At 42.1% G+C, this 11,828-nt stretch overlaps 1 long non-coding RNA gene across 1 annotated transcript; it reads left to right on the forward strand.

The window, feature by feature from the left end:
- Positions 1–578: 578 nt before the first annotated feature.
- On the forward strand, positions 579–9,266 carry LOC122422379. The gene is made up of 3 exons (XR_006263800.1): positions 579–714; positions 5,129–5,323; positions 9,040–9,266. It is a non-coding gene; the product is annotated as an uncharacterized LOC122422379 (long non-coding RNA).
- Positions 9,267–11,828: the final 2,562 nt, after the last annotated feature.

An 11,828-nucleotide genomic window follows, 5' to 3' on the forward strand; every position in this document is an offset into this window, starting at 1 on the left:
TAAATAGTTCACACACAAACAGAATTAGATATCACATCCCGCATTTAGAAGTGGTTCTGTGTCACCATGGTAACTGGTTTTGCTTAAACATAGCTCTGCATGTACGTACAGTCCAAATTAGCCACAGAGAAGAGACATGCACACAATTTTCCTGGAGCTTATATAAATCTGCCTGTATGTTACATTTTTCTAAAATGGGGTATTTGAGTTCACATTTGTAAACACTCTTTCTTTAAAACTTCCCTGTCTAGATAGTGTGTCTCTGATCATTTGATTGTTATGGTCCTGGAAGCAATATTACAGATCAAATTTCAGCTGATAATCAACATGGGAAACGAATAATTTGTCTGTGCTGGCTTTTGTCAATCAGTTCTCAGTACTTGGAATAGAAATGGCGAAACTGACCCCTTTTGCTTCTTACCTTTCAAATGCTCTTTTATTTGGCTCATCCATGTGGACTGTTTTGGATCATTTTTCTGAAAGATTATCCCCAAATAGCATTCCACCCCCACTGACTCCTCCTTATGATAATATTGCCAAGAAAACAACTTAAGCAAATTGAAAGACCTTTTGAAAAGAAAGGAAGTTACCACAACATGGTGTCCAAGCCAAGAAATATCCCCGGCATCCTCGTGGTAAATTTAGTTGAAGATTTATCTAAAAGAAAAGAAAAATAATTTATGGATTGAGCTCCATCGCATGACAGTGTTTAAGGTATGTGATTCTTTGTGCTTGTCAAGCCTCTATGTCTTTCTGGTTTTTTTTTTTTTTCTTTATTTTCTGAGAAGAGAATTAAATATGATACACTTTGGGGGAAATTACATCATTGGCTGTTTTACAGTTTTTAGGACTGCATTGATTTTTGTACTAAAATGGCATAATGTCCTTAGTGTTAGTGAATATTTGTCTGAAAAAAGGGAAAATTAATCATGATACTCCCCCTACTAAGAACCAGTGAAATTATCCTTCTGCTTTTGACAGCAAGATGTACTTAGAAAGCTTGTCCACTGTCTGTAGCTGTGTCCCTTCTATTCAAGGAAAAAGAGCTACCATTTAATTGAGCCCCAAATATGTGCTATGCACTTGATGGGAAATTTAACATGCTGTGTCATTTAATTCTCACAGAATCTAACAAGGGAAGTGTTTTCTACTTCAGAAAAAGAAACTAATTCTCAGAGGAATTTTATTTCCTCTATTTCAGACAGCTTACAACTTGGTAAAGCTGAGATACAATGCAGATCCCAAAATACACTTGCTCAGAGGATGCTCAGCCCATTTCTAGTAGTGTCTTACTCCCAGCAGATAGGTGCTCACCCGCCTGGGACAAAGGTGCATTGAGTGTGTTTTTACATTCGAACTCTCATCCCTCTGCTGGTGATTATCGCTGTGATCTGCCTGGAGGACCACTGGGAGGCAGTAGCACTCTGAACCCAACACCAGACCATCAGGTCATCATCATAGCTTGCTTTGAGCTGGGATCTCCATCTCTACCAGGAAGTGAATGTATAACACTTGCTTTCTTCCCCAAACCGTCAAGACTAGATGGTGCTTAAATATTTCCTTGAAACTGTCTAATGTCATGCAATGCCCTGGCTTTCATACTCAATGAGAAGAAAGAAGAGAGTGGTTCAGTGGAGGTGTCTTAGAGCAAGTCAGTAAAAGCAGTGCTTGGGGAAACAGAGGCAGTAGGACAGGCCCAGGCCCTGAGCTCCTTGGTACAGTGGATGGGAGTGAGGAAGAAGCTGTCATCGGCCATTCCTGGGTGGTAGGACCATCGCATGAATGCGCTGGGAGAGGTGTAGATCTACAGTCTGTTTCCCACTGAGAACGGGGCAATAACATCCTTCCATGAAACTGATGTATCAGAGATGTGGTAGGCGGGAGATCCAGGGTCCTTGGGTAGCAGAGCTGCAGAGGATATTCAAGAAAATTTCATCCAGTTTTTGTCCTGCTGTGTCTTGGAGAACTTTTTAAGCAGGTGCCCCAAAGACAATGAAGGAGGTGGACCAGCAGAGATTCCCAGGCCAGGCTTCTGGTTCTCATCCCAACCCTATTTTTCAACCACAGCATTTCCACTTTTATCAGTTTATATTTTGGAGTTTCTGCACAAGAGTTTATTTTTTATAAAAGAGACCTGTAGTTTTTAAAAGTTCAAAACTGCTTTATACATGAAGAAACTGAGTTAAGAGGCGATCTTTTATATCGCTATCTTCAGCAACAAGCAAGTTGTTGGAACACATTCCTTTCGGTAGTACAAGTATTTATGCCCATAATGTTTTGCAGTATCACGTCCCAGCTTTGAAAACCTGCTCAGAGGAATAGACATCAGAGGAGACAACTATCAAAGCAGTAGCCCAAGGTCTGTTCCCTAGTCCCATCCGTGTCCTGCCGTCACGTGCCTTGAAACAAATCAATGACAGAAAACCTGGCTTTATTTCCTCTTTCAAATGAAAACTGCAACATCAGCCTCCTTCTTTGGAAACAGATTCAAAGGGCAGAGTCAGCTGGGTGCTCTGTGAAGAAAGAGGCAAGGGATTAGGGTTCACAGAAACAAAACTATAAGTTACAGTTTATACTTTATACTATTAACTCAAAGTGAGTGAGTGTTAGTCCTTCAGTTGTGTTGGACTCTTTGCAACCCCATGGGTTATTGCCCACCAGGCTCCTCTGTCCATGGGATTCTCCAAGCAAGAATACTGGAGTGGGTTGCCATTCCCTTCTCCAGGGGATCTTCCCGACCCGGGGATTGAACTCTGATCTCCTGCATTGCAGGCAGATTCTTTACCATCTGAGCCACCAGGGAAGCCCATTAATTCAAAGCAGGAAGCCTTAATTCAGCCTGGGGATTGAAAAGATACTTGATTGAGGATTTAACCAACCTTGTGGTTCTTTATATGGACAGGGAATAAATATAACCTCTCTTTTGCAAATTGAGATGCAAAGTTTTCCTAAAAAACATTCTGTAGAATTTTGAAAGACAGAATAGTTTGGAAGAAAGAGCACTAGCTTTGGACCCAGACGTTCCTGAGTGTAAATCCAGCTCTGCTCATCCCTAGTATTATGCCCTTGACCACACTGTTCATTCCTCGTGGGCCTCATGTTCCTCTTTGTAAATGTCAGCAGGACTATGGTGAGGATTAGAGAGATGTGTGGAATGCATCTGGCATGAGGCTAGCATTATTATTACTATTATTATTATGATTGTGCAGTATTGTTGTTTCCATTGTGATTGGACTTGAAGACTCAGAGAGTGAGCTGATTGGAGTGATTTTTCCATAATAAGGATACTATTCTACTCCTACAGCCCATTTCATCTCACAGAAAAAGTCTTAACTATGTGAATGTCTAGAGTGCTGTGGGCAGAATTCCCAAGCTTCTTGGTGGGAAAAACATATCACAAGTATAGGGATGCAGATACGACTAGAGTAGCAGCACAGATGTCAGGTCTAGACCATCTCTGCTCTAGGCCAGGGAGGTTTAGGAAAATAAAACTCAGGCCTTGAGTCCCAACTGTGTGCCCAGTGTCTTCACCATCACAGATGGGGGAGAGTGGAGAAATATACGGTCCCCTTCTTTCCCTGCACATGTTTTACTGGACACAGAACTGGCCTTTGCAGAGCCTCAGTAGCTCATGGGATGAACTGCAGAAGGTGTCATTTGGGAAGAAGAAAGCGCAGCAGAGAAAGTTCAGGGAAAGTTAGGGGAAGGAATACTGTGGGCTGGATGTATTCTGTGTATTTTGACACATGCCTCCTGCCATCCCTTGCACTTAGTCAGCTATGAAGATTTCATTTCACAGGTGAAGGGTTTTCTGGTGCCCTTGAGAACTCCTGGAATAACCAAAGTGTTGGGACAGAAGTCGATTTGGAATTAAGCTATCCAGAAGATCATGAGGGGCCCACTTTTCTCAAGAAACTCCAAAGGTCTGGAGTCAGTGGATTTAGGGCAGCAAGAAGCCACAAGGTTCAGATGCTCGAGAAATATTGCTCTGTCTTGGAAGCCAGTTACAAGGAAGTCTGTTACAGAAAAAAAGAGGGAAAGGGACATGGTTTGGAAAAGCTTCCCTGAAGTGATTGGGGTCATAAGAGCATGGAATTAGAGGTTTTGCACACTTTGAGGTTTTTCAAGAGCAATGGGCAAAATACAGAAAAAGAGACCTAGTGTGTGTGCAATTTTTTTCTGTTGAGAATTTTGGGGATAAAAAAAATTAGCTTTGTTGCCCCCTCCCCCATGTTGAAATCTATCAGGCTGGTCATCCGTTTCTCACGGGGAAAAAATAGTTTTCATGGGGGCCGTACTGAGAGCATGAGTTGGCATGGGCTGGCAGCGTGGCCCACATAGACTGATGGTAGGTACAGTGGTCCTCTTGCTCAAAATGTGTCAGCCAAGCCCTCAGGTTCTTCCAGGACGGGCTGCTAATGGAGGCTTTGATGGTTCTGTTCTAAAGCTTCACTTCCTAGGTGTTGCCTTTTCAACAATAATTGTTTGCTAAAGATGATGTTTTTCTTTTGCAAGTAAGTGGCCTAGGATGAGTATGTGAAACCGCCCATTTGAATGAGTGCATCAATTTAGTATCTCGAAGTAAACAAGGTTAATGAATTGCTGCATTCTGTGTAGTCCCTGAATGTAATTAAATTCAAACATTACCCAGGAGGGAGTCATGTCGCTGACCGCTTTCCACAAGGACAGCACCAGGGAAAATAGCAGCCTACAGACTAATTATTAAATCTTACCTCTTCACTGGGAGAAAGAATGGATGAGCCATTTTAAATCATGTTGAAAGCTCAGGGATGCTTTGCACTTCTATCGTAAATACTCACCTAGCACTCCTATTTTGCCGTGTTCTTTAGAGTTAAGGTTCGTTTGTCCATGAAACCACACAGAGGAAACGTATTTTCTCTGTTGCTGTGTTTCTCCAGTCTACACTATTGTGTCTGGAGATTTTTAAAAATTTTATAAACATTTTTCCTATCCTGGGCTCCTGAGTCGGTTGTGAAATCTCCATTCCCTTTCCCATCTCTCAATCTTTGGAGTCCCCAGCAAATGTCCAATCAGTGAGTCATAAACATGGCGTTTTTAGCTATCTGACAGAATCCACCATTTTCCTACTCTTTCACTCTGCTTTTAGATTCCTATCTACGTATCAGCTACCAAGGCTATTAAAATCTTGAAGCGCCCGTGAAGAGAACTCATCCACTGGCCTGGGCGCTTTCTGCAAGTGTCGCACCTGAGTCATGCTGCATCGGCAATGCTAGGAGCGGAAGCCCTGTGCCCACTCATCCTCTAAGACCAGGGGTCTCAGATTTAGCAAGTAAAGTTACAGGTAAGCAACCAATAAATGCTTCACGTAAGTACATCTTAAATATTTCATGCGTATACTTACACTAAAAGAATAATTTGTTGTTTATCTGAAATGCAAATTTAACTGAGGGTTCTGTGTTATATCTGGCAACCCTATCTAAGAGACATAAACTGTCTCATCCTCACAACAGTATTGTAAACTGGTTATTATTATTGTTGTTGTCATTGTTGCTAGTGTCCCCACTTTATTGAAGAGGAAACTGAAGCTTAGCAAGGTTTTCTAATTAGTTTAATGTCACTCTATTAGTATGGGGCTTCCCTGGTGGCTAAGTGGTAAAGAATCCGCCTGCCATTGCAGGAACCATACGTTCCCTGCATTGGGAAGATCCCCTGGAGAAGGAAATGGCAACCCACTCCAGTTGCCTGGAAAATCCAGTGGACAGAGGAGCCTGGTGGGTTATAGTCCATGGGGTTGCAAAGAGTAGGACACAACTGAAGTGACTCAGCGTGCATGCATGTACTCCATTAGTAAGTGCCAGGGACGTCTGATTTCAGTTGCACATTCTTAAATACTGTCTGTGATGTTCAGTCCTTCTGTACTGCTGCATTTATCATGTCTCTGCTATATGTAGTTCCATCCACATTGTCCAGCATATACATAAGTGGAATTTTCAATTAAGAGTGCCAAACCTTGGTATGTCAATCCAAAAGTAATCTATATTTACTGTAGATTGCATGTCTAAGTGACAAGGGCTCTAATTGCCAGGGGAACCAGCTTACCTGGGTATCAAAAAATGTGATAAGACCTTATTTTTTGTTTTAATATGCACCCATTTTGGAACCTCTGTCTCTTACCGCTTTGGTCAATGTGCCACAAATTCTACACCCCAATACCATACTCTTCACACACTGTCTCACTTGACTGGGAAATTGCCTAACCCAGAAAGCACCTCAACTGTTATTTCTGTCTACCTCTTGGCTGCCTACTCTTTCTGCCCATTTGTTACGTGCTATCCAAAGATGCTTTTGAACTGTGGTGTTGGAAAAGACTCTTGAGAGTCCCTTGGACTGCAAGGAGATCCAGCCAGTCCATCTTAAAGCAGATCAGTCCTGGGTGTTCATTGGAAGGACTGATGCTGAAGCTGAAACTCCAATACTTTGGCCACCTGATGCAAAGAACTGACTCATTGGAAAAGACCCTGATGCTGGGAGGGATTGGGGGCAGGAGGAGAAGGGGACAACAGAGGATGAGATGGCTGGATGGCATCACTGACTCGATGGGCATGTGTTTGAGTAAACTCTGGGAGTTGGTGATGGACAGGGAGGCCTGGCATGCTGCGATTCATGGGGTTGCAAAGAGTCAGACATGACTGAGCGACTGAACTGAACTGAAGTGAACTGAACTGATCCAAAGATGGTCCTGCTGCTAATAACAGAATTTTCTACCTATCCTTTTCAATAACTAATGGACAGATGAGCTTGTCCTGACCAGCTACTGGTTGTAACCTTCTTTTTGATTAACTTTTATTGGAGTGTAATTACTTTCCCAGCTGAGCCACAAGGGAAGCAAAATAATATTGCGTTAGTTTCTGCTGAGCAACAAAATGAATCAGTATGTGTACATATATTCCCTCTTTTTAGGATTTCCTTCCCATTTTTAGGTTACCACAGAGCATTGTGGTTTATGGTCTTTTTGAATGAACCAAGAAAAGCAATGCTTCACACTAAAAAGACTATTAAAATAATGTCACTCTTTTGAAGTCATCCACTTAGAGAAGCTTATATGCCCCTCAATGAACAGGGACCCACTTCTTTTCATCTGGTTGCATTCTGAGATACACGCACGCATCAGACCTTCGTGTCTAACCAAGGGTACCTCTTCTAAGAAGGCTGGAGCAGAGAAGTCCCTTATCTGTATCTCTGCTATATTTGACACAGTCTTTGTTATTCTGAATCCCTTTGATTAAATCTGTTTTTGAAAAGCAATGGTGTGCTGACCTGTATTGCTGTTGTTGTTAAGTTGCTGAGTTATGTGCAACTCTTTCATGACCTCATGGACTGTAGCCTGCCAGGCTCCTCTGTCTATGAAATTTTCCAGGCAGGAATACTGGAATGGGTTGCCATTTCCTTCTCCAGGGGATCTTTTCAACCCAGGGATTGAACCCACATCTCCTGCATTGGCAGGCAGATTCTTTACCTCTGAGCCACCAGGGGAGTCTCTGGTCAGTATTAATACAAAATATATCTATTTAGCAGCTACAGGCTGAAAGAAGCTTGCAGTGCCTTTAGTGCTTCAAAATATAATCTGCACGAGTTATTGTAAATGGGGCCTTGGACTCTGGAAAGACTCTTCCTCCTGCAAGGAATCCCCATTTGTAGATAGCAACTACTTTAAACAGATTATCTGCCTAAATAGAGCTTGACTTGGGACATAACTTTTCTTTCCAACAAAGAACCTTATGTTCCCAGATGACAGGAGCTTATCATATTTTTGTTCCAAAATATATTAGAACAGGGTTGTGAATTAGTTCCTACTCACTTCCTGGAGCACTGAGTTGAGGAGATTACTTAGATTACATTCGAGTTCTGGAAACAGTTTGATGATGGATCAGCCACGTTTCCCATGGTTCCATGTTTGACAAGAAAGACACACACAACTTATATTTAATATGTCTGTATTAGAAGCATAAACTGACTGCTTGAGACTGGGAATCAGCTTCAGGTTCCTGGGATGAGAGAGCTGTATTTATACCTAGCAAAGGCAGCTTCAAACTAATTGACCAGGACACTTGCTAAGCAGAGGAGCACTGCTGCTTCTCCCTATTAACTACCTATCTCCATCCAGATGGACTCGTTAAGCACTTAATTGTGCATGTGTTCACTCAGAGTTGTGGAAGAACCACAGCAATCTTCAAACCACATACAATCTTAGCTTATGTATATTGGTAAAGAATCTGATGCAATATGGAAGACCTGGGTTCGATCCCTGGGTTGGAAAGATCCCCTGGAGAAGGGAAAGGCTAATCACTACAGTTATTCGAACGTATAATTCATTGGGTCACAAGAGTCAGACAACACCGAGCAACTTTCGCTTTCACTTTCTTTCACTTTGGACCATTGTAATCATCTTTTTTGTTTATTGACTTTCTATCCCATCAATATGTTACTTTGCAATAATTAACTGTCCCCAACTTCTGGTTCTTCAGTCTCCTTTACACACTATTTCCAATGAAATCCTCTTAAAGCTACCGCAAATCGCATCCCATGGACAGCTTTTCATTACTTTGAAAAGAAAATGAGAACTTCTCTTGTTTGAAACCCTCCCTCCCTTAATTTGTGGTGTTACCTTCTCGATATGGCTAGCTTAAGAGCAAATGTAAGTTGTATTAATAAAAAATTTGTTTCTTTATACAGGTGACAAACATCTGCCTAAAACAAACAAAAGTGAGGTTGCAGGGGGATACTACAGCTTGTGTTATTTAGGAAAGACACTCAGGATTGGAATTGTTTATATTGTGTCATTTCTTAGAACATATTATTACTGATGAAATACATAGCATGAAATAATACTGTTATTGCAGACAGTCACAGTTAGTTGAGCATCCTTACTTTGTTGGAATGTGATGTTTTTTGAGAACCTTTCTCCTGTTTCAATTCTTTCTTTCATGATAGCCTATGGTTAAGGAAAAAATTCTTTCCTCATTCTATAAATTTAACACATTTTCCTTTGTTTTGTAGTTTAGTTTTTGGTTTTCTAGATTTGAACTCAATGGATCTCACTTTGGAATGACCTGATATCCTGCACATATTTTAACTGAATCGTCCTAAGAAACAGAAAGCAAGCCATTTTTTCTGCTCAAGTCGGAGGGAGACAGTGCCTCTCGCTGCAGGGTCATCTGATGATAACAAATTTGAAAATGGTTTGTACTATTTAAAAGTTGTCACTTATTTGAAATAAAATAAACTTTAAAAATGTTAACATAGCATAAAGATATATTATGATTTATATGATATATGATGTATATCATACTCCTTTATATTTTTAGAAAGCTACATGGGTGCCCTGGTGGTACAGTGGTTAAGAATATGCCTTGCAATGCAAGGAACATGGGTTCAATCCCTAGTCTGGAAGACTCCACATGCCTTGGGGCAACAAAGCCCATGGGCCACAACTACTGAGCCAGTGCTTTGGAGTCCATGAGCCACAACTATTGAGTCCACGAGTGGCAACTGCTAAAGCCTGTGTGCCTAGAATCTGTGCTCGGCAGCAAGAGAAGCCACTGCAGTGACCGCAATGAGGAGCCTGCACATCACAACTGGCAAGTAGCCCTACTCGCCACAATTAGAGAAGGCCCATGTGCAGAAATGAAGACACACCCCAACCAAAAAACAAAACAAAACACCAAAAACTACAATGTATGAAACATTGATACACAAAAGTTATTTAAAGATATCACTTAAAGTATGTGCTGCTGCTGCTCCTACGTCGCTTCAGTCGTGTCCAACTCTGTGTGACCCTATAGACGGCAGCCCATCAGGCTCCCCCATCCCTGGGATTCTCCAGGCAAGAACACTGGAGTGGGTTGCCATGTCCTTCTCCAATGCATGGAAGTGAAAAGTGAAAGTGAAGTCTCTCAGTCGTGTCTGACTCTTAGCGACCCCATGGACTGCAGCCCGCCAGGCTCCTCCGTCCTTGGGATTTGCCAGGCAAGAGTACTGGAGTGGGTTGCCATTGCCTTCTCCAAAGTACAGCAGGCTCTATTTTAATGTTTTGTAGGTAAAGACACTGAAGCTCAGAGAACTTAATAGGTAGCAGAGTGGAACGCTGGCCCAGGTTTTTTGTCCTGAGTTGGTTTTGCTTTGTACCACAATAGCTCTTAACAAAGCATAATCTTGCAAGTAGTGCTTTAAATTCAGACTTCTTTTGTCACTCTGAAGGAGTCTGATATAAGCCCTGGAAATGTAGAAATACAAGGTTTTTCAAATATTACCTAATTTTTTCACTTCATCTCCCTTTGGTTTCTCAAGTGGTAAAGCAATACTGCTCAACATCTAGGGTTGTTGACCTGGTTTGGGGTCTACTCACAAGATACTTACTACAAAGAGGATTCACAGAACTGATGACTTACTTAAGCTGCCTCTAGTCCCAATGGCACTTTTCTTGTTCTTCTGGGCCAGCGCAGATTTGGGTTGCAAACAGGGCTTGCTGAGTAAGGTCTGAGATGCCATTCAACCCAAACCCACTCTCTCTCCCAGTGCTATTGTACAGGATCCGCCCAACTCAGAAATACTGAGCCTGCCTTTGGCAGCATCAAAGGGGAGAACGGGGCACCTATTATTAGGCTAGGTTGCTTCCTGAGACCCCGGTGTCAGCTGAGCCACAAGAGAAGCCCAAGAATACTGGAGTGGGTAGCCTATTCCTTCTCCAGCAGATCTTCCCAACCCAGGAATGGAACTGGGGTCTCCTGCATTTCATGCAGATTCTTTACCAACTGAGCTATCAGGGAAGCCCACAATGGTCCAAGGCTCATCTATTCATTTGTCAAATATTTTGAGTTCTTGAAATGTGTGAGTTATGAGCTAGACACATAATGTTGAGCAAAAAACTAACAGTTCGGTTCAGTTCAGTTCAGTTGCTCAGTCATGTCCAACTCTTTGCAACCCCATGGACTGCAGCATGCCGGGCTTCCCTGTCCATCACCAACTCCTGGACCTTACCCAAACTCATGTCCATTGAGTCAGTGATGCCATCCAGTCGCTTCATCCTCTGTCATCCCCTTCTCCTCCCACCTTCAATCATTGCCAGCATCAAGGTCTTTTCAAATGAGTCAGTTCTTCGCATCAGGTGGCCAAAGTATTGGAGTTTCAGCTTCAGCATCAGTCCTTCCAATGAACACCCAGGACTGATCTCCTTTACGATGGACTGGTTGGTTCTCCTTGCAGTCCAAGGGACTCTCAAGAGTCTTTTCCAACACCACAGTTCAAAAGCATCAATTCTTTGGTGCTCAGCTTTCTTTATAGTCCAACTCTCACATCCATAAATCACTACTGGAGAAACCAAAGCTTTGACTAGACAGACCTTTGTTAGCAAAGCAATGTCTCTGCTTTTTAATATGATGTCTAGGTTGGTCACAATTTTTCTTCCAAGAAGCAAGTGTCTTTTAGTTTCATGGCTGCAGTCACCATCTGCAGTGATTTTAGAGCCCCCAAAATAAAGTCCATCACTGTTTTCATTGTTTCTCCGTCCATTTGCCATGAGGTGATGGGACTGGATGCCATGATCTTAGTTTTCTGAATGTTGAGCTTTAAGCTAACTTTTTCACTCTCCTCTTTCACTTTCATGAAGAGGCACTTTAGTTCTTCACTTTCTGCCATAAGGTTGGTGTTATCTGCATATCTGATGTTATTGATATTTCTCCAAGCAATCTTGATTCTAGCTTGTGCTTCATCCAGTCCAACATTTCTCATGATGTACTCTGCATATAAGTTAAATAAGCAGGGTGACAATATACAGCCTTGATGTACTC

This window comes from Cervus canadensis, chromosome 19 (assembly GCF_019320065.1).
Source record: "Cervus canadensis isolate Bull #8, Minnesota chromosome 19, ASM1932006v1, whole genome shotgun sequence".
Classification (NCBI taxonomy): domain Eukaryota; kingdom Metazoa; phylum Chordata; class Mammalia; order Artiodactyla; family Cervidae; genus Cervus; species Cervus canadensis.